The 19048-nt window shown below is 49.8% G+C and overlaps 1 protein-coding gene across 1 annotated transcript in view; it reads right to left on the reverse strand.

Annotated features, from left to right (window-relative positions):
- Positions 1–14411, reverse strand: part of Pde8a (phosphodiesterase 8A) — a 121182-nt gene extending 106771 nt beyond the window's left edge. Inside the window, exon 1 of the mRNA XM_050154123.1 lies at positions 14393–14411. The gene's annotated coding sequence lies outside the window, so the exon portion shown is untranslated. The remainder of the gene's footprint in view (positions 1–14392) is intronic.
- Positions 14412–19048: the final 4637 nt, after the last annotated feature.

Genomic DNA, 19048 nt, shown 5'->3' on the forward strand with positions numbered 1-19048 from the left:
TTCCCTCTCTCTCTTCCTCCCTCCCTTCTGGTGAGGGTTCACTGTGTTTCCCAGGCAAGCCTGCAATCCTTAGACCGACCCTCCCAGCTCGGCCTCTGACGCAGCTGTGACTACAGGCATGCGCCATCACACACAGCGCCATGTTTTCCTTTGGCAGACACACATCCAGCTGCTCCTTCAGCTCCTCCTCCCACTGCACCGTCTTTATAACCTTGCTTACCCCTTCCTGGAGTGGGCTGGAGTGTTCTTCCGCTCATATACACTCATCTATATCACCCCTCTGGGACAAATAGTTGGGTTGTAGTGGATCAAAACTCAGATCCAAAATGATGTTAGCAGGGCTGGAGAGATGGCTCAGTGGTTAAGAGCATTGCCTGCTCTTCCAAAGGTCTAGAGTTCAATTCCCAGCAACCACATGGTGGCTCACAACCATCTGTAATGATGTACGGTGCCCTCTTCTGGCCTGTAGGCATACAAGCAGACAGAATACTGTATACATAATAAAAAAATAAATAAATATTTAAAAACAAAAAAACAAAATGATGTTAGCAAACCAGAAGCGACGGGTCATCACAGCTGAAAGATCCAAGCTCAGCGCCGACTTCAGGTATGGCTTGATCAGGAACTCAACCCCTGACATCCATACTTGCTGCCTGGATTGGCTCGTGGGTTGCTGTGGTCAGGGAAGTGGCGACACTAAACCGTCTACCAAAATAATCTGAGCTGATACTCAAGGTAACTGTGGCTTCCCCTGGTCCCCATGTATTATGTGGCTAGTCCTATCCATGCACTCTCAGTGTTCTGCTCAGGTATACACAGAGAAGAAGCACGGATAATGGGGCAAATGCTCCGGTCACCCAGGCGTCATTCCAAGATCTGCTCAGGCAGGTCATATTGTAATCAATAATGAGAATCCTCCCCTCATTCTGCTGGAGCCTGTCCTGACCTTAGCTCAGTCCTGTGTCTCCCTTAGTGGGAGGGACCTCAGAACCTCACCCCAGGAAACTAGCACCAGTCCATAAAAGAGATGAAGGCAGGACCCACTCTTTCCCACTGTCTCCATCCCAATCTTCCCGCTTTGCAACTGCCCAGGCTGTGCCCCACTCTACCTGAAATAGGTTTGGCCTCTGGGTGGGAGCTCTGCTGGCCAGAGATGTCTGTGAGGAGAGGCGCAGTGGAGTAGCGCAATTCCTGCTCTAGGTGCTATGGTACGGCTCGCAAGTCGGGCAAGGGGCTGGAGAGGGAAACAAACACGCACACACGTGCCAAAAATGGCCTCTTTAGTGTGGGCCAGGGCAGCTTATATAGGCTCTCCTTGACCAATGGCCATGCCCTAACTCTCAGCTGCAAGCCCACCAGAAACCACTCCCCTGCCATCAGGAACTCCTAAGGATCTCGTGCTCAGAGCAGCTGCAAACACAGGAAAACAAGTTGTTTACTCCGACAGGCAAGGGGTCATAGGAAATTCAGGGTCTGGGGGTTCACGGTCCCCAAGACAGTGGGTCTCCTACCTTAGAGAAGGGAAGCCGTGTGCCAAAATGAACCCAGGATGAACCAGGACAACAGTGGCATTTGACATCTTTCTCTCTTTAATTATAACTTTCCTTCCCTGCCTCCCTCCCTCCATCTGCCCCTCCCTCCCCTGCCTGTGTGTTTGTGGCAGGGGTCGGGGGAACAGAGAAAGAGAGGGCACAAGAGAGAGAGAGAGAGCTTGTGGGCATACCATAACCTGCGTGAAGATCGGAGGGCAACTTATAGGGGTCAGTTTTCTCCTTCTACCATAGGGACCTGGGGGGTCAAACGCAGGTGGTCAGGTTGTCAGTCTTGACCACAAGCGCCTTCACCCACTAGGGTGTATTTGGGGACGTCTGAGACCATACTGAGCATCACAGCAGAGGACCCAGCTTTATAGCCAAGATTCTAAAAAAGCAACTCAGTTGTTACTAAGAAGAAATATTTCCCTAGTGTGTCCAGATTCAAGGTAAAATTATATTGTTAGATATTAGAAAAAAAATTGGAAAATGCAATGGTTAAAAAAAAAATCAGAGTGAAAGCTGGTCCTGGCAATCTGTGCCTGTGATCTCAACACTTGAAGCTAAGGCAGGAAGATCTCAAGGATGAGGCCAGCCTGGGCTAGAGCAAGATTCTGCCTTGGGGAGGGGGGGGGAAGAAAAGAAAAGAAAGGAGAGAGAGAGAGAGAGAGAGAGAGAGAGAGAGAGAGAGAGAGAGAGAGAGAGAGAGAGAGGAATAAAAAGCAGTGAGTGCCAGGTATTGGGTGCTTGCTTGCTTGCTTGCTTGCTTGCTTGCTTGCTTGCTTGCTTGCTTGCTTGTCTGGAACCTTCTTAGCCTGGCTCTTCCCCTACTCACTGACTAGGCCTCCCTCCTCTGCAAAGCTCCAGCCTGTTGTTTTGGGACATGGTCCCCTCTGCCCCTGGTGGCCTGCACCAGGCTGGTAGCCAGGCCCTAAGCACTGACTCTGGGTACTGGAAAGCCACAGTCCTGAGGCTTGAGGGGGCTGCAGCTTAGGGGTCCAGGCACAAGCAGGGGAAAGCACACTCACAGGGTGGCTGGTGACAAATGAACCAAAACTCACTGACAGTCTCACAGGTCTATGGAAAACCCCGTAGACCTGGGTAACCCAAGCTGATTGGCCACCTTTCACCCCCTTCACAACCCTTTCCCCCAACACAATATGTTCACGCACACACACACAACACATACATGCAACACACAACACACATGAAACACACACAACACACATACAACACACATGAAACACACAACACACACATACAATACACAGAGCACATGCAACAAACATCCACATTGTTCCCTTGGACAGGAAAGTCTATGTTTTACAAAGTTTGCATCTGGGCAAGCAACCTTCCCAGCTTTGTTCCCTCACCTTCTCTTGAGGACCCAGGTTCAAGCCCACGCCATGGCTGGAGAGGGGGAATCTGCACTCTGGCCTCACACCGACGCTCCCTTCTTCCGACTCCTTCCTTCCCCCGTGGCATCAGAGTTAGCAGAAACCTTGTGGCCATACTACACGGACACACCCCCGTGTAAGTCCCTTCTAGTGCTCCATAAAACCATAGTGTCCTCACATCACTGGACAGAGAACAGGGCCTCAGAGAAAGTGAAGGAACCCATCCTCAGTCACACAGCAGAGGGCAAAAGCAAGCTGCCCGCTCTAACGTAGCTGACGCTGGAGCCGAATGTGTCCCCTGTACAGTAGGAGAGCTTCTGTAAACGTAAACCCTAGAATAATAAGCTAAATATGGGCAGCTGAGGAGTCAAACATCACTGAGGCTTGGGAGGCAAGCAGTGCAATACGATACACCCCAGAGCGACTGTGGGCTGCTCTGTTCCCCGGGCGAATGCAAAGCCGGTTACCAGAAGTATGTGGGGCTTTTGAAATGCCAGCCGCAGCGATCATGAATCACTATTTTCAAAGCTCTTAATCCAAAGCAACCTCCTTTCCCTCCTGGCTCCTTTCCTGATTTATCAACTCTCCCTTCTCCGGGTCCTGGGACTCGGGCCTGCCTGGTCTCCCGAGAAGTCTGTCACATCTGTGGGAACGTGTGCCCTGTGTGTATGATCCCCAAGCCTGCTTTGTGAGACGTGGGAAGCCAGTCATCAAATCAGCACAGCTGGAACGTCGGGCCGCAGCAGGGCCTAGTTAGGAGAGTTCTAGGTTTATCCCTCCACACAGGGATGCCTCACGGACTGACTGTTGCCTGCCGGCACCAGCCCCCACATGGGGAACACGGGACAACCAGGGAAACCCAGCCTCCTGGGAGTGCAGAACGTGGTGGGGGAGGCAGGTATTGCCTAACGTCATGAGAGCTATGGGTGCCCTGGCATGAGGTAAGCTCTAAGTGTGTGCCCCAAAAGGAGAGGACTTCATCTTGGACAGGGTGAGACTGAGCATCCAGAAGCCCTGTCCTGAGGGGAGCCACAAGAAACAGTGTTTTTCCTTCATACCCCCTCACCTTTCTTAAAATTGCACCTGGTTTTCCTCTGGGAAGCCACAGTTACCTTGAGTATCAGCTCAGATTATTTTGGTAGACGGTTTAGAGTCGCCACTTCCCTGACCACAGCAGCCCATGAGCCAATCCAGTGCACAGGTATGGATGTCAGGGGTTGAGTTCCTGATCAAGCCATACCTGAAGTCAGCGCTGAGCTTGGATCTTTCAGCTGTGATGACCCGTCGCTTCTGGTTTGCTAACATCATTTTGGATCTGGGTTTTGATCCACTACAACCCAAACTATCTGTCCCAGAGGGGTGAGTCACGTAATGATATAGATGAGTGTATATGAGCGGAAGAACACTCCAGCCCACTCCAGGAAGGGGTAAGCAAGGTTATAAAGACGGTGCAGTGGGAGGAGGAGCTGAAGGAGCAGCTGGATGTGTGTCTGCCAAAGGAAAACATGGCGCTGTGTGTGATGGCGCATGCCTGTAGTCACAGCTGCGTCAGAGGCCGAGCTGGGAGGGTCGGTCTAAGGATTGCAGGCTTGCCTGGGAAACACAGTGAACCCTCACCAGAAGGGAGGGAGGAAGAGAGAGAGGGAAGGGAAGGAAGGGAGCATGGCTTTAAGTGACCACATGGAGGTGGCAGAGATGGGCAGTGACACAGTCAGACTCTGCGGGTCCTTGCCAGCCTGGCAGAGTGTCTGGCCTCAGAACTCTGAGGCTCTACTCCCAAGTAAGGATGCTATCCCCAGCTGAAGGAAGTGGCCCCAGGCTGGGGGACAGCCCTATGAGGAATCTGTAGCCTGTAAGTAACACAGTGAATGAGGTCATTCAAAGGTCCGCTGGAGTTCATGGGGGCTGCTGTCGTCTTGTTTTCTCAGTCATAAGACAGGAAGCATGGCTGTCCTCAGGGAGAGCTTTGGAGAAAGTCAGAGGGGGTCCCTGGAAAAGAGCTGTGGGAGCCCTGTCTGCCCTGCTGCAAAGGGGCTGGGGACTTGCTGCAGAAGCTGTGGCATTGCGGTGACTGCTGCTGATGGGAGTGATGGTGATTTCAGTGGTGACCATGGCGACGATGATGCAGTACTGTACTGCTCCTGTTGCTGGAGTGTAGGGTGACAGTGGTTGTGACGGCGGTGACAAAGGCGATGATATGAAGTTGGTGGTGATACAGGTGGGGTGACGGTGGCGGGTTGGTGATGATGAGGGTGGTAATGGTGACGATGTGCTGGTGATAGTGAATCTAACCCTAATTCTGTTTTTGAACCCCTCTGAAGCTGCTAGGCATTTGCCGAAGTTCTTTGCCGTGACAGTCTTCTTGAGCCTTCATAGCCCTGCCCTGAGATCCGCATCTCATCCGTCATCCCTCTTACACAGGTCGACTAAGATGCTCCAGCTCAGTAGGAGAGCAGGGGTAGTGTGAGGTGAGAATTCTGGTGACGGGCACACTGCCAACAGCTCAGCCATGAGGTGTGTAGGCTCCCGGGACAGACAGCCTCCTGATCACTGGGTGATATCTTTCCATGCTCTTTCCTCCTGGCTTTCCAACACTTTTGGGACCAATTCCTTTCTTTAGATTACTCTGCTTGAAATCTCTCCTGTGGGATTCCTTTTCTCGCTGGCCACTGGTGATATAGGTTCCTTATCAACCAAGGGCATTGCTACCATCATCTGTCAGAGTGAGTTCTGATGGACCAGCTGGCAGTGAATGAGGCACGCAGGAAACCACTCTGCTCTTGAAGAGATCTCTCCCGCCGAGCAACTGCCTCACGAACGAACGAGCTGAGCTTGCACGGGCTAGCTAGCTATTGACTTAGGGTGGTCGTGAAAGAAAAATCTTCACAGAAAATCAAATGTTTAGTTCCAGGCTGGGGATCACCGAGACCAAAAGCAACAAGCTGTGGCGAAACTGCTTGTCTGAAAGGCAGAAGCGCGTTCGCAGCTGCCGCCAAACCTGTGGGACATGGCTCCGAGAAAGGCCTCTCAACCTCAGTCCGGCACGTAAGAGGAAGCTGTGGCAGTGACGTCCACCCCTCACTAATTTCCCATGTTCCCCCTTCGACTTGTGGACCGGTCCTACACCTCAGGTGCGAGGGTTGATTGCTCTCAGCTAAACACCCCCACCCCGGTCCCCGTGTCAGGGATTGGCTCAGCCTCGTGCGTGTGCCACGGTTCCGGTCACGGAGATGTGAGTTTGCCTGGGAGTGGTGTGAAGAGGGATTGCTGAAAAAGGGAGGGAGGAAGGCAGGGAGCTATTTTCTCAGCAACCTGGAGCTATTTCAGAAATCTGGGCCCCGTGATAGGGGTCTGCCCACACTTGAGGAAGACGAAGTGGAAATCTTGGATGAACCTGGGCCATCCCGCCCCATAGGTAACCGCAGAGCTGCGAAATCGACCAACCGTCAAGCCACCCAGCCTCTGAATGCCTTGCTGTGTGGTAAAACATGCGCTTGTGGCTCAAACTAATTAGTTGGGGCTGTTTACCTGTCCCCAGAAATGTTCTACTTGACATCTAAAGCCACCAGGTTCCTGGATCCTCCTCACGTGTGCCACCTTGGGATTCAAAGTGTTCTTTTTTCCAAGACGGAAAATGAGGCTCAGCCAGAGGAGAGGATGGCGCAGCCAGAGTCTCCCCTCGGCAGCACTCACTCCAGTCTTTGCCCGAGCCCCTCGTACACAATGCTGGAGAGCATTGCTAAACAACGCTTATTTCTATATTTCTTATTATAGCCTGATTTCTAAACAACGCTTCTCTTTCTCCGCCACCTACTGCTTCTCTGAGCTGCAGGCAAGCAAGTGATGAACAGAACGCAGTCCTCCATCACGCTCCATCCTGGCCCTGTCTGTGTGTGCCCTTGGGACCCAGCTCGGAAGGGGGCAGGGTACAGCCTTCCCAGCTCATAATTACCCCGCTGACCAGCCACGGTGCTGCCAGGAGCTCGCGGCCACCCAGCAACTGTGCCCCAGCTGCAGCTAATGTGGAAGATCAGAAGGGGATGGGTTCAAAAGGCGTCTCTGCCTTTGGAAAGGTGGACAGTTGCCAGTGCCCACACGCAGGCAATGGAGGCCCCGGGAATCCTGATTTTTCTGCCCTAACTTTTGGTAGGAGACCAGACTTTGTGTACCTTCAACATTCTTCTGGCTCACACTCACAGCCTTGCAGAGTTTCTTTGTGGCTTAGCCATTCAAGCAGCAGCAGGGTCAGGGAGGAATTTGCCCAACCTCGGAGTTAAGCAGGGAGTCTCATAGGGGAGAGGCCTGAGAAGGACCGTGAGCCTGTGCTGAGGCCAGCCGCAGCCAGCCCCAGTGGCAGGCAGAGGTGTCAGTCATACCATGAGTTAAGCGCTTTCTAATTATGACTGTTTACATATGTGAAAGCATGTATAAATGTAGCAAGAGCAACAAAAACCCAGAGACGGATCTTCAACCTGAAGATCAGAAAAAGCAAAGTAGCCAAGCCACTAGAGAGCTCTTACCTCCGTGAAATCTTCAGACTGAAAACAAAATCAAGTCCCTGTCTTATCCCACCTTATGTTCCTCTCTAGTGCTGGGATTAAAGGCGTGCACAACTGCCTGGCCTCTACGGCTAACTAGTGTGGCTGCTGGGATTAAAGGTGTGTGCTACCACTGCCCGGCCTGTATGACTGACTAGTGTGGCTGTTCTGCGTTCTGATCTTCAGGTAAATAAGCTTTATTTATTAAAATACAAATGAAATAATATCACTACATATAAAATACTCCTTTTCCTCACAGTGCTTGCTCTTGAACTCTAAAAGACAGAGTCCTGTTTGCGAGGTTCAGGCTAGAAGCCCCTTTCCTTGTCTCTTAAGGCAGACAGCGCTGGGTGATGGTGGCGCACGCCTTTAATCCCAGCACTCGGGAGGCAGAGGCAGGCGGATCTCTGTGAGTTCGAGACCAGCCTGGTCTACAGAGCTAGTTCCAGGACAGGTTCCAAAGCTACAGAGAAACCCTGTCTCGAAAAACCAAAAAAAAAAAAAAAAAAAAAAAAAAAAAAAAAAAAAAAAAAAAGAAGGCAGACAGACTGGGATTTCACCACTGATCTGTTAGGGGCTTTGTGTCTATGTCAAATGGAACCCATATCTAGCTACTTTAGTAAGAGAAGGAACTTTCCAGAAGGAAGTATCAGGATACCAAGGGCTACATGTGTTGCTGCACAGAGGACTTCTGAGAATTCTGAACATCTGCACCAGATGTTCAGCAGCTATCATGGTCGTGAATGTGGTAGTCCACAAGATGGGTAGGGCACAGAAGGCCTGTGGCTTTCACCTCGAGCTCTCCCTCTCCCACGCTCTGGTGGAAGCAGCCACCGCATGACAGAGACACGGGTAAAGAAACTGAAGCTGCCTACCAAGATTTGCAGTGAAACAAGATTTGCAGTAATGGAAGCCCCTGAGGCTGTGTACTTCAGAAATCCCCTTATTAAGCTAGGACTGTAACTCAGATCCCAGCACTAGACGGTGGCATGTAATCCCTGCACTTAGAAGGGGAATCAGGAGAATCGTGAGTTCAAAGACATCCTCAGCTACGTAATAAGCTTGAGGCTAGCCTGGGCTACATGAGACCCTGTTCAGAGATGGAGGGAGGGGAGAGAGGAAGAGGAGAGGAAGAGGGAAAGAGAGAGGGAAGAGAGAGGGAGAGAGAGAGAGGGAGGGAGGGGGAGAGGGGGAAGAGAGAGAGAGAGAGAGAGAGAGAGAGAGAGAGAGAGAGAGAGAACACTTCTTGGTCTATGCTAGTTGCTCTGGGTCCTCGCCCTCATTTGGTCCTCAAGTATGGGCTATTTGGACCTTCTGCCACATGACACCAGGGCCAATAGGAAGTGCTGTCTCCCAGGCTCACTGAACCTCCGTCTTCCTTCAGCACAGACCTCTGACTCTAGACTCATGCCCAGATCTGGCAGCCCTCCCCTCCCCACCCCTAAATATACTCATCCATAAACCCAAGAGCTCTTGAGTTTCCCAGGTGCACCTGGGGCCAGTATTTCCAGGAACAGGGATGCTTTGTTAGAAAGAACAGCCCCTTGGGGCATGATGTAACACCCCTGGGTCTTGTAGGTTCCCCACTGGAGTGGCTTGGAGAGAAGTTCCCATAGCAGCAAGACTTATACCCTACCGCTGCCAGCTACGTTGTCTGGTACCAGGTCTCTTAGGGAGTTAGGCTTATGCAACTGTTTCTAGGATTTAACTTCCTCTTTCTCTCTGGACTTTGTGTCCATCATTTTGCCATTTGTCTGGTGCTTTGTGTGTAGTTCAGACATAAACAATCAGGAAGTAGCTGAGTTGCTGGGAAGGAAATGTCAGAGCCCTTGCCCCTTTAAGAGCCAGGAACTTTTTTTTTAGATTTTTTTTATTTTTATTTTTATTTATTTATTATGTATATAGTGCTGGCATCAGATCTCATAATAGATGGTTGTGAGCCACCATGTAGTTTCTGGGAATTGAACTCAGGATCTCTGTAAGAACAGTCAGTGCTCTAACCTCTGAACCATTTCTCCAGCCCAAGAGTCTGGAACTTTGAAATTACATTACAGCAAAGATTCTGCCCAGTGTTCAACACAGCAGCTAAGCCTTTGGCCAGGTGAAGGCAGAAACCAAACCATAATGTCAGCTCCAAGATGTCCTGGAGTGCAGTCCCCCGAGGTAACATTGTAAAAAAGTTATAATTTCAAGACTGACGAACACCTTCTGCCCAAACATACCCAACTAGAAACATAACAAGGCAAATCCCAGCACTCAAGTAACCCAGCACCCAAGTATACAGCACCCCAACATCCCAGTACCTGAACACCCCAGCACCAGAGCATCTAAGCATACCAGCACCCCAGCATTCAAACACCCCAGTACCCCAACACCCAAGCATCCCAGCACCCAGCATCCTAGCACCCCAGCACCCCATCATCCAAGCATACCAGCACTCCAGCATTCAAACACCCTAGCACCCAATACCCAAGCACCCCAGCATCCAAGCAGCCCAGTATCCCAGGATCAGAGCACCCAAGCACCAAGCACCCCAGCACCCAACCTGGGCAGGATTTAATGACACTTCTGTGTGAACCAGGAACCATGACAGCAACTTGTGGTAGACACTCTGAATGACAGAAGCTTCCACAGGCTTAGTTTTATATAGACGAGCAATGTAATTGGAGATCTGCATAAAAACAATCGGAATGAACTATACTCGTGTACCACACCCACAGAGACTGTGACACGTGGCTTCCACTTCATGGAGCCAAGATAGTGTCTAGCACATGCCCGGTTTAGCCAGAAGAGATGAAAGTGACCAAGTCAGCTGATTTGCCCAGGAATGAACAACTTCCCAGTCTTCAGGCCTTTCCTTGCTAAAACCAACAAAGCCCCAGGCAAAGTGGAACAAGTTGGTCACCCTCGAGAAGGACATGGTTCTGCCGCTCTGGAGTCCTCCTAGAGATGTGGGAATTCCAGAGGAGGACACAAACTCCTTGCTGAAGTCCAACCTCTGAAGGTGGACCACACAGACCTTTCTTTCCAACACTGCCTAGAAGCAGAGGCCGGAAGCTTTTCCTTTCGTTTCCAGCTAGAGTGCCCTCTATCCTTCCCTCTCCGGTGGCAAAATCTCACTCCCTCTTGCTGCTCTCAAAGACCACACTTTGGTCTTTCTCCCTCGGGGACACCTCATAGAACACAGAGTCGGGGTTGTTACTAAAGTCAGAAAGATTCACCAATGGTGGTTTCTGGGTTCTGGCCACAGAAAATAAGCAAGGAAAGGAAATACCTAGGGATTGACTCCACTGGCAAGAGCCAGGGGAAGAGGAATTAGGAAGCATTTGAGAACCAGTTAGTGTTTCCATAAGTCATCTTGCCTCTGCCATGGGACGAAGGAAGTGTCTCGTAATGTCACAGGTTATGTAGTCAACTCACACACTTCCTGGCGCTCTCACCTGCCAAAGTCACCTGGTGGCCTTGGGACTTTCTCACCCCAGGAGTCTTCCCGGAGTAGCAGACTGTGGTCAACTTTCACTGTCAAAGCCGGGCAATCTCACAAACAACCTGAGTCAGCCAAGGTGGCTGCGACTGTGTTGGACACCTTCCTTTGTCCTTGGATTCAAAAGGAGGGCAGCGCAGCGTCTTTCTGAGTCATGCTGGTCTTTGAAGGGGATTCGGTTGATGATGCAGAACATGGCCTTGCACTGATTAAGCTGACCAAATCCTCCTGCTTTACCAGAGCCCGTGTGGCAGCACCTTTGAAGGTTGTAGTCTCCCCAATTTAGAGGGGAGGCTCAGAGTTCATGTTCTTATCCAATGATTACAGAAGCAAGTAAGACTGGAGCTCACCTCTGTCAGGTCCCAAACAAACTCCATTCCCCCAAATTCCAAAGGTGGAGGGATGAATGACTGTGGGGGTGCCTACTAGCATACTAACGCAAGCGCTGGCCTGGTTCTTCTCACCTCCTCCCCTACCCTAATATCCCTCCTGCTCATGGGCTTCCCACCCCCAGCGACTCAAAGAAGGGATTACTTTCATTGTTCTGTTATTAAATAAACCTCAGAAGTCAGATATTGGGGTATAAACCTGATAGATCCACAGAGTAACAGAGACCCTACCTCTCCGTCTTCCCAAATGGAAAAGGCCGTCCAGTCTTTCTAAACCCCTCCCTATTCCTTCCTGGGTCTCTCTAGTCTAATCTGGGTAGGCCAAAAGCTCTATGGTTAATTATGGCCCGCGGAATGTTGACTCGCCCTCTGATTCAAGGTTTAACTTTATTGGCAGTCTTGGAGTGTCAGAGTACGATCCAAGTATCCCACAACTCACTCTCCCTATAACCCCACTATATTGGCTATTTTCTTTCCGTGTCTCTCTCTGCTCTGCTCCTCATGGCCAGGTCCAGTTTGTTGGCCACGCCCAGTCTACTTCTTTCCTTCTCTGTTCTGGACTTTTCCAGATGCCTCTGGATGTTCTTTCTGTCATATCTACAATAAAAACCTTCCCTTAACCATACCACGAAGCGGCCAGGCCATCAGTTCATACAACCTGGCTCCGTCTGACTCTGAACCGCATCCCCTCCCTTCCCCCTCTCTTCTATTCCTGCAAGGGAGATTCTGGGCCTGCCAGTTTAACAGCAAATCAAACATAAACATTTAGCCTAATTATTGTCTCTCAAAAGCCCACTTAAAAAAAAAAGATTAAAGGCAAAAATTCATAAACCAGTAAAGGCCAAGAGAAGAGTTGATGGTGTAGGTTAGATGCGGTAACACTCTGAGAGATGGGAAGAGCCGGGAGGAGGCAGAGCTGAGAAAGTCGAACACTGCAGCTCCGAAATGGTGGTAACTGTTGCTGCTTACTACCCAAGAAATGATAGAAACAGCTCCACTGAGAGCACCCCACACACACCCATGCCAGGTAACTGCCTGGCTCTGTCTTCCTGTCTCCGGCAGGAAACTGCAGTGTCTTTCCTGTAGGGGTGGAAGCAGAGATGCCTGGCGGTGGCGGAGAGGACTGTGCCTTCTTGAGAGGGCTCCAGGCAGAGGTGACGGACCCTGCAGGCCACTACATCCTCCTGGCAATGCATTTCAAGAACCAGGGTGACAGCTAGGCATCAGACCTCAAGGGAATCAGCTATAGTAGGGGACAGAAGGCCCTTCGAGGACTATTTCCGTTTCCTATGCAAGGGATTAATAATCAATGCTTGAGGCTGGCAAGATGCCTCAACAGGTAAAGGTGCTTGCTGCCACGTTCAGTCCCTAGGGTCCACATGGTAGAAGGAAGAAACCAACTCCTAATGTTGTCCTCTGCCATCTGTGCGTGTGCCTGTACCGCACTAGTGTGTGAGTGTATATGCTCACCGCATGTGCACACACACGCGCGCGCACACACTCACAAATAAATGTAATACATTTTAAAGAGTCCAAAATCTCTCCTCCCTAAGTATCCATCTCAAGTGGAAGACTCTTCCGCTGAAGAAACAAAAGAACCCTACAAAAGACACCTATAGGTGTTGGCATCAGGGGGACCCCTCCTCTCTGGTGAAAGGAATGGTCCCAGCCCAATTACCCTGACAGGGAGATTCACTAGTGACTAGTCACTGAACCTTACCCCTCTCTTTGCTGCACCCCCAGCACCCCAACAACCCCCAGGGACGCATTATTGGATATATACAAAACCAAAATGTCACTGCACATTTGAAGAAGATGCCCAGCATGAAGAGCAGATGAAATCAAACCAATTAAACAAAAGAGTAGTGGAGGGGAAGGCCACAAAGACTGAGGCAGGAGGATTGCTTTCTGCAAGCAAACATTTTTTTGTTTGTTTTGTTTTTGTTTTTCGAGACAGGTTCTCTTTGTGTAGCCTTGACTGCCTTGGAACTTGCTCTATAGACTAGACTGGCCTCGAACTCACAGAGATCTGCCTGCCTCTGCCTCCCAAGTACAGGCTTATAGCCGCCACCCCCTAGCTATAAGCAAGCATTCTTGTTTGCCTTGCAGTGCTAGGATGGAGTCTAAGCCTTCATCCATTTGATATGGTGCACATATCTTTACTTGGTAATTTTTATTTGCATAACTAAGTTACTGGTCTGGGCCTTGTGGCTGTCCTCAAAAAATGTTTAATTACAAAATTAAACATTTAATTACAAATGTTTAATTACAAAATCCACATGCAAAGTCCTTGCACCTTAGCTCTTGCCCTCAGGATGGAGCAAACTTGCTTTGTAAACTAGTATCTCACAGGGCAAGGCCTGGCTTAATGGCTGCTGATCTCTATGACCTGGAGTGACAGGGCAGAGCACAGCCTGCTCTTCTCATAAGGAAGACAATGACCTGTGACTCCATTCTAACTAGTGACACTCTCTAGCATGGTCAAAGCTACCGACCCAAACTTCTGCAAACTCATTCCTGCTTTAGCGGAATGGCAAACTGTTAGCTAGCTTCTTCCATACCTGGCAGTCACAGATCCTAACCTCTGGCTTCTGTTCATACCCTAGGGCCACACTCTGGCTCAGGGCAGTTGCTGTGAAAATGAAGGCACAAACACAGCAGATTAGAGCTCTCTGCCCTCCAGGCACTGCCCAAGAGCAGCTCCCTTGGAAGTAGCACGCTTTGATACAGTGTGTTTCTTCTCTAATCGAGCCCACTGGCAAATAAATAAATAAATTAATTAATTAATTAAAAAAAATTGGATGAGAGCCAGGCCTTGGTGGTGCGTGCTGTTAATCCCAGCACTTGAGAGCAGAGGCAGGTGGGTCTCTGAGTTCAAGGCCAGCCTGGTCTACCCATCCGGGACAGCCAAACCAGATACACAGAGAAACCCTGTCTTGAAAAACAAACAAAACAAAACAAAGCTGGGTGAGAATAAAAACAAGTGCTTCCTCTAAAAGAACAACGGGATTTTAGTGAGACAGGCGTCTCAAGAAATAAAAACCAAACTCACAGCACAAATGAGGAAGTTAAGGACAGCCGCCACGAATGGATCCTTCCTCCACCAAGGCAGTCCTCACATCAAACTCAGCTTCAGGCCCAGAGGTGGGAACCCTCTCCTTGTTTTTAGATGGTTTCACACACCATAGCCGGCACAATAGAGAGTCCAAACTGGCCTGGGGACTCAGCCTCCTGAGTGCCGGGGTTGCGGGCATGAACTTCCACGTCAGGCTGATTTCCGCTCCTAAAGCACTTCCGTCTTTCCAGGAAAGAGAAAGAAACTGTGCAGGGGAAACCATCTTGGCGTCAGCTGGAGCTGAGCGGCCCGAACAGTCTGAGGGAAGCTCTCTCACCTGGGGACCACACTCATTTGTTTGCCCAGGCAGAGTCATTGCACGCCAGGTATTTCCTGGAGTCTGCAGCTTCGGGTGCGGCAAGGAGCAGCCCTGATCTGTGGACAGCACCTGTCTTGCGTGCGAAGGAGAAATGAGGAGTCCTACCTTGCAAAGACTCGAAAGGTGTTTGTGTGGAGTCGGACGACAGAGTGACTGTGTGGGGATTTGAACCCTGTTCCAAACAGTTCTGGGGGGGGGGGAGCTGTCTTTCACTTTGTTGTTCTCATGGCTCTGAATGTAATTTGTACGGGCTGGCAGGTGGGAGGGATTCTTGAGGGAACTGAGCCTCTCCTCCTGGTGACATCTTGCTGATCCCCGCCAGGAGATGACAGATATTTGATTTGATTGGTTACCTTGGGCTGAGCTTCCCGGTAGACCCATGCCTGGTGAGCTTCTCTTGCTCTGATTAACTCTTCTAACCAAAAGCAACTTGGGGAGGAAAGAGTTTATTTCATCTTAGACTTCCAATTCACAGTCCATCTTTGAGGGAAGTCAGGCCAGGAACCTGGAGAGAGATCACAGAGGAACGCTGCTGAGAGGCTTCCCTTCCAGTGTCCTTCCGGAAAGCTGTGTACTCAAGCATGGAGTAAGGACCTCCCTATGCTGGTCTCTCCTCTTTCTCCAGGCCTCGAGTCTCCCTTGGGGGCCGGGGGAGAGGTGGCTCAGCAATTCATTCACCGCTCTTGCAGGGGACTTGAGTTTTCAGTGCCCAGAAACCAGATCAGGTGACTCAAAGTGCCCATAGCACCAGCGCCAGTGGACTCGAAGCCCTCTTCTGGCATTTGCAGGCACATGCCTTCATGTTCCCATATCCGTACACAGACACACAGACATGCATAATCGGAACCAAGAATAAAACTGTTGCACATCGTCATCAGAACTTGTCCAAAGTGACAGTCACCTCTGGGAGCTTAAAGCGACGACCGGGTAAATTAGGTATTGGTTATGGTCTGGAATGACAGCCAAGCCAGCAGATCATCCTGATGTATAAGGTTCCATCTACTCCATTCCTGCACCGTCGTATCACCAGCCCCTTGTATAAACTAAGCCAGAACTTTATCCCACAGTGATAGGCCTTCCTGAGTTTCACCTTCAACATGCAAGCCCCCAGGGTTGAGAATTTCAGAAGCTATCACAGCCTCTCAACCTGCGCCCTTCCTAAGAAGCCGGCTCTTTTGAGAACCCTGCTAAGGCTGTATCCAGTCCTTAGCCCCATTACATCATCTTGGTTACACCCATGAGGCCATCTTTACCACACTATGCCCTGGCTTCATCCTCATGTGCTTGTGACTCATAGGCTGCCTGCATCGGGACACAGGACAGCTAAAATCACATTGTCCATGCATTGCTTGAGGAAGAATTGAATGAACTAAAGATCCCTGCCTCAGAAAAGGGAAACCTGGACGGTCACCCTCTTTAAATGGTTGGAGGGGACTCAGCGACGAGATGGCTAAGCTCTGCCTGCTGCCATGCCTGATGACTTGAGTTGTCCCTGGGATCCACGTGGTGGAAGGAGACATCCGTCTCCTACAAGTTGTCTTCTGGCCTCCACGTGTGCCTTACACACACCCTCACACACAGGCAAGTAACAGGAAATTTTAAAAATTTAAATGAAAAAAATTATACAAAACAGATTAATGAACAAACTTTTACTTTGGGAACTAGATAAAAAGAACATAGTTACAGCCAGGAGATGAAACTCCCTCTTGAGCAAACCAGAACAGCAAGACAGATCAAAACAGGACATTTCTTGATGCGAAATCAAAACCCCAGAACGCCTAAGACGCAGAGTTCTCCAGTGGGGGACGGGCTGCGCCTAGAGGGGCTTGTCTCTGATGGGAAAGACTAGGTAGCCCCGTGGTTCCCAGCAGCGCAAGGGACGACTAATCAAGCAAATGCTCTAAGCCATGCCCTTCCCATTACAAAGTCTTCTCCCATTTACCCAGCTTAAAGGGAATTTCTGTTGAGACTTCGGCCTTCCAGGCTGGATAGAAAGGGAGGATTTGTCTCAAAAACAAAACCTAAGCCACGATTCAGCTCTCATCACCCTCAAAGCAAAGCTGAGCAAGTGAACTGCAGGATAGGGGTGAGCTCAGCTCACAGACAGCCCCGTGGTGATGACTCAGCTCCCAGCTCTGCCTCTGGGTTTTATAATTCATATTCTTTTTCATAAATCTGAAAGGCCATTGGCAAAAATATGGACTTGGCTCTTCCTGGGTCAGGCGTTCAGTCCTGCTCAATCAGTGAATCACTCCTAGGAGTGGAGTCTTACCATTAACATACAAAACAAAACCAGAAACAAAGTGTGGTGACAGACACCCTCCATGTCACGGGTGTAAAATTTCTCAGAAATACTGGGAGGCAGGGGAGGGGGTGTGGTCCCCCTCAAAATGATGTTTAAGGTCCTGTCTAAAAATTTGGGGCTCACTAGTTGTGACTCACAGGTAATACCGTGTCGATGATGTTTGCCACATGGTTGGAAAGAGGTCAGATCTCACTCATATTCGGCTGAAGGCAGAGTCAGTGAGGGGAAGCAGAGGTGAGAACGGGGCTCTAGGAAGAAGGACAGAAAGACCCCGATGCTGACCCGGAGTATCACTGTCAGGGGCAGAGATACTCCAGGCTAAATTACAAGTTGTCCACACTGGGGTTCCCCTTCACGACTCTTTTTTTTTTTTTTTTAATGGACTTTTAGGAGCTGGGAATGGTGACACACAGCTGCAAACCCAGCACTCAGGAAGCCAAGACAAAAGGATTGAGTTTGAAGTCTGGGCTGGACAGTGAGAGTCTCTCAAGAATATATAGATGCCAGCAAGATGGCTCAGCAGGTCAAAACACCGACCACCACGCCCAAGGACCTGAGTTTGATGTATGGGACCCACACCATAGAAGGAAAGAACCAACTGACTTCAGCAAGATGCCCTCTGACCTTCAGGTACCTGACACAGTGTGTGTGCACCCATACACGTGCACACACAAAACAAAATGTCAAAAAAGATTCAGTAAAGCAAGCTTTTACATTTTAGATGTTTAGATTGACAGAAAGGTTTCAGAAATAATCCAGAGCCGGGCGATGGTGGCGCACGCCTTTAATCCCAGCACTCGGGAGGCAGAGGCAGGCGGATCTCTGTGAGTTCCAGACCAGCCTGGTCTACAGCACTAGTTCCAGGACAGGCTCCAAAGCCATAGTGAAACCCTGTCTCGAAAAACAAAAAAATAAAAATAAAAATAAAAAAATAACCCAGAGTTCCCATGTGCCACACCCAGTTTCCCCCATTGTTAGTGTCAGGCTCTACTATGTGCTGGACTGTATTTTATGCCTCCAAGGTGATCATGTCAGAGCGGGGCCTTTGGGAGGTGGTCACGTAGTCAAGGCAGATGCTCCATAAATGGGTTGATGTCCTTATAAGAGGCCTGAGTTAGACTCTGGCCTTTTCTACCATGCAAGGACACAGCAGGATGCTGGATCTGATCTTGGATTTCAGTCTCCAGAATGGTGAGAGAAAACTTTCTGTTGCTTGTGAGCCATGCAGTTTGTGTTTGTTTTGTTATGGTGTCCCAAGGAGAATGAGACCGTGTGGTTCATTGTAACAATGATGCTCTGGGAGCCGAACTCCATATTTGATTTGGACTTCATTATTTCCTGGATGTTCAGGTCCTTGTCATAGATAAGCACTAGAGGAAGCAGAAGTGTTAAACAGACAGGCTTGTCCTTTCAAAGGGAGGGATGCATAACCTGTTATCTGCCCCAAAACCGAGGCGACCAATAGCGTGGTGACCTTTGCACTATCCTTCCGCAGACCCTTGTTGTGAGCTTGTCAGTCTATAGAACCCATCTTATGGAAGGAATCACATGGATTTTACAAAGAGTTTCCATGTAGTCACATCTTAAGCTTTTATTGTTTGTTTTTTATTTGGTTTGGTTTTTGGTTTTTTGAGACAGGGTTTCTCTGCATAGCCCTGGCTGTCCCGGAACTCACTCTGTAGACCAGTCTGGCCTCAAGATCACAGAGATCTGCCTGCCTCTGCCTCCCGAGCACTGGAATTAAAGGTGTGTGCCACCACTACCTGGCTGCATCTTAAACTTTATTGTGCACATGGGATTGAGTTAATTATCACCAGGAAATCTTCCACCAAATTGTGCTGTGCTTAAACATGCCTGAAATGAATTCCTCAGAGTCAGACTCCCGAAGTTTGAACCAACACTGCCTACTTGGTCGAACCTCCCATTGATCACTGCTATGCTGGTCGCAGGGACCCCCCCACACTAAGGT

This window comes from Alexandromys fortis, unplaced genomic scaffold (genome assembly GCF_014885135.2).
Source record: "Alexandromys fortis isolate MF-2015 unplaced genomic scaffold, M_Fortis_MF-2015_v1.1 scaffold_86, whole genome shotgun sequence".
Lineage (NCBI taxonomy): Eukaryota > Metazoa > Chordata > Mammalia > Rodentia > Cricetidae > Alexandromys > Alexandromys fortis.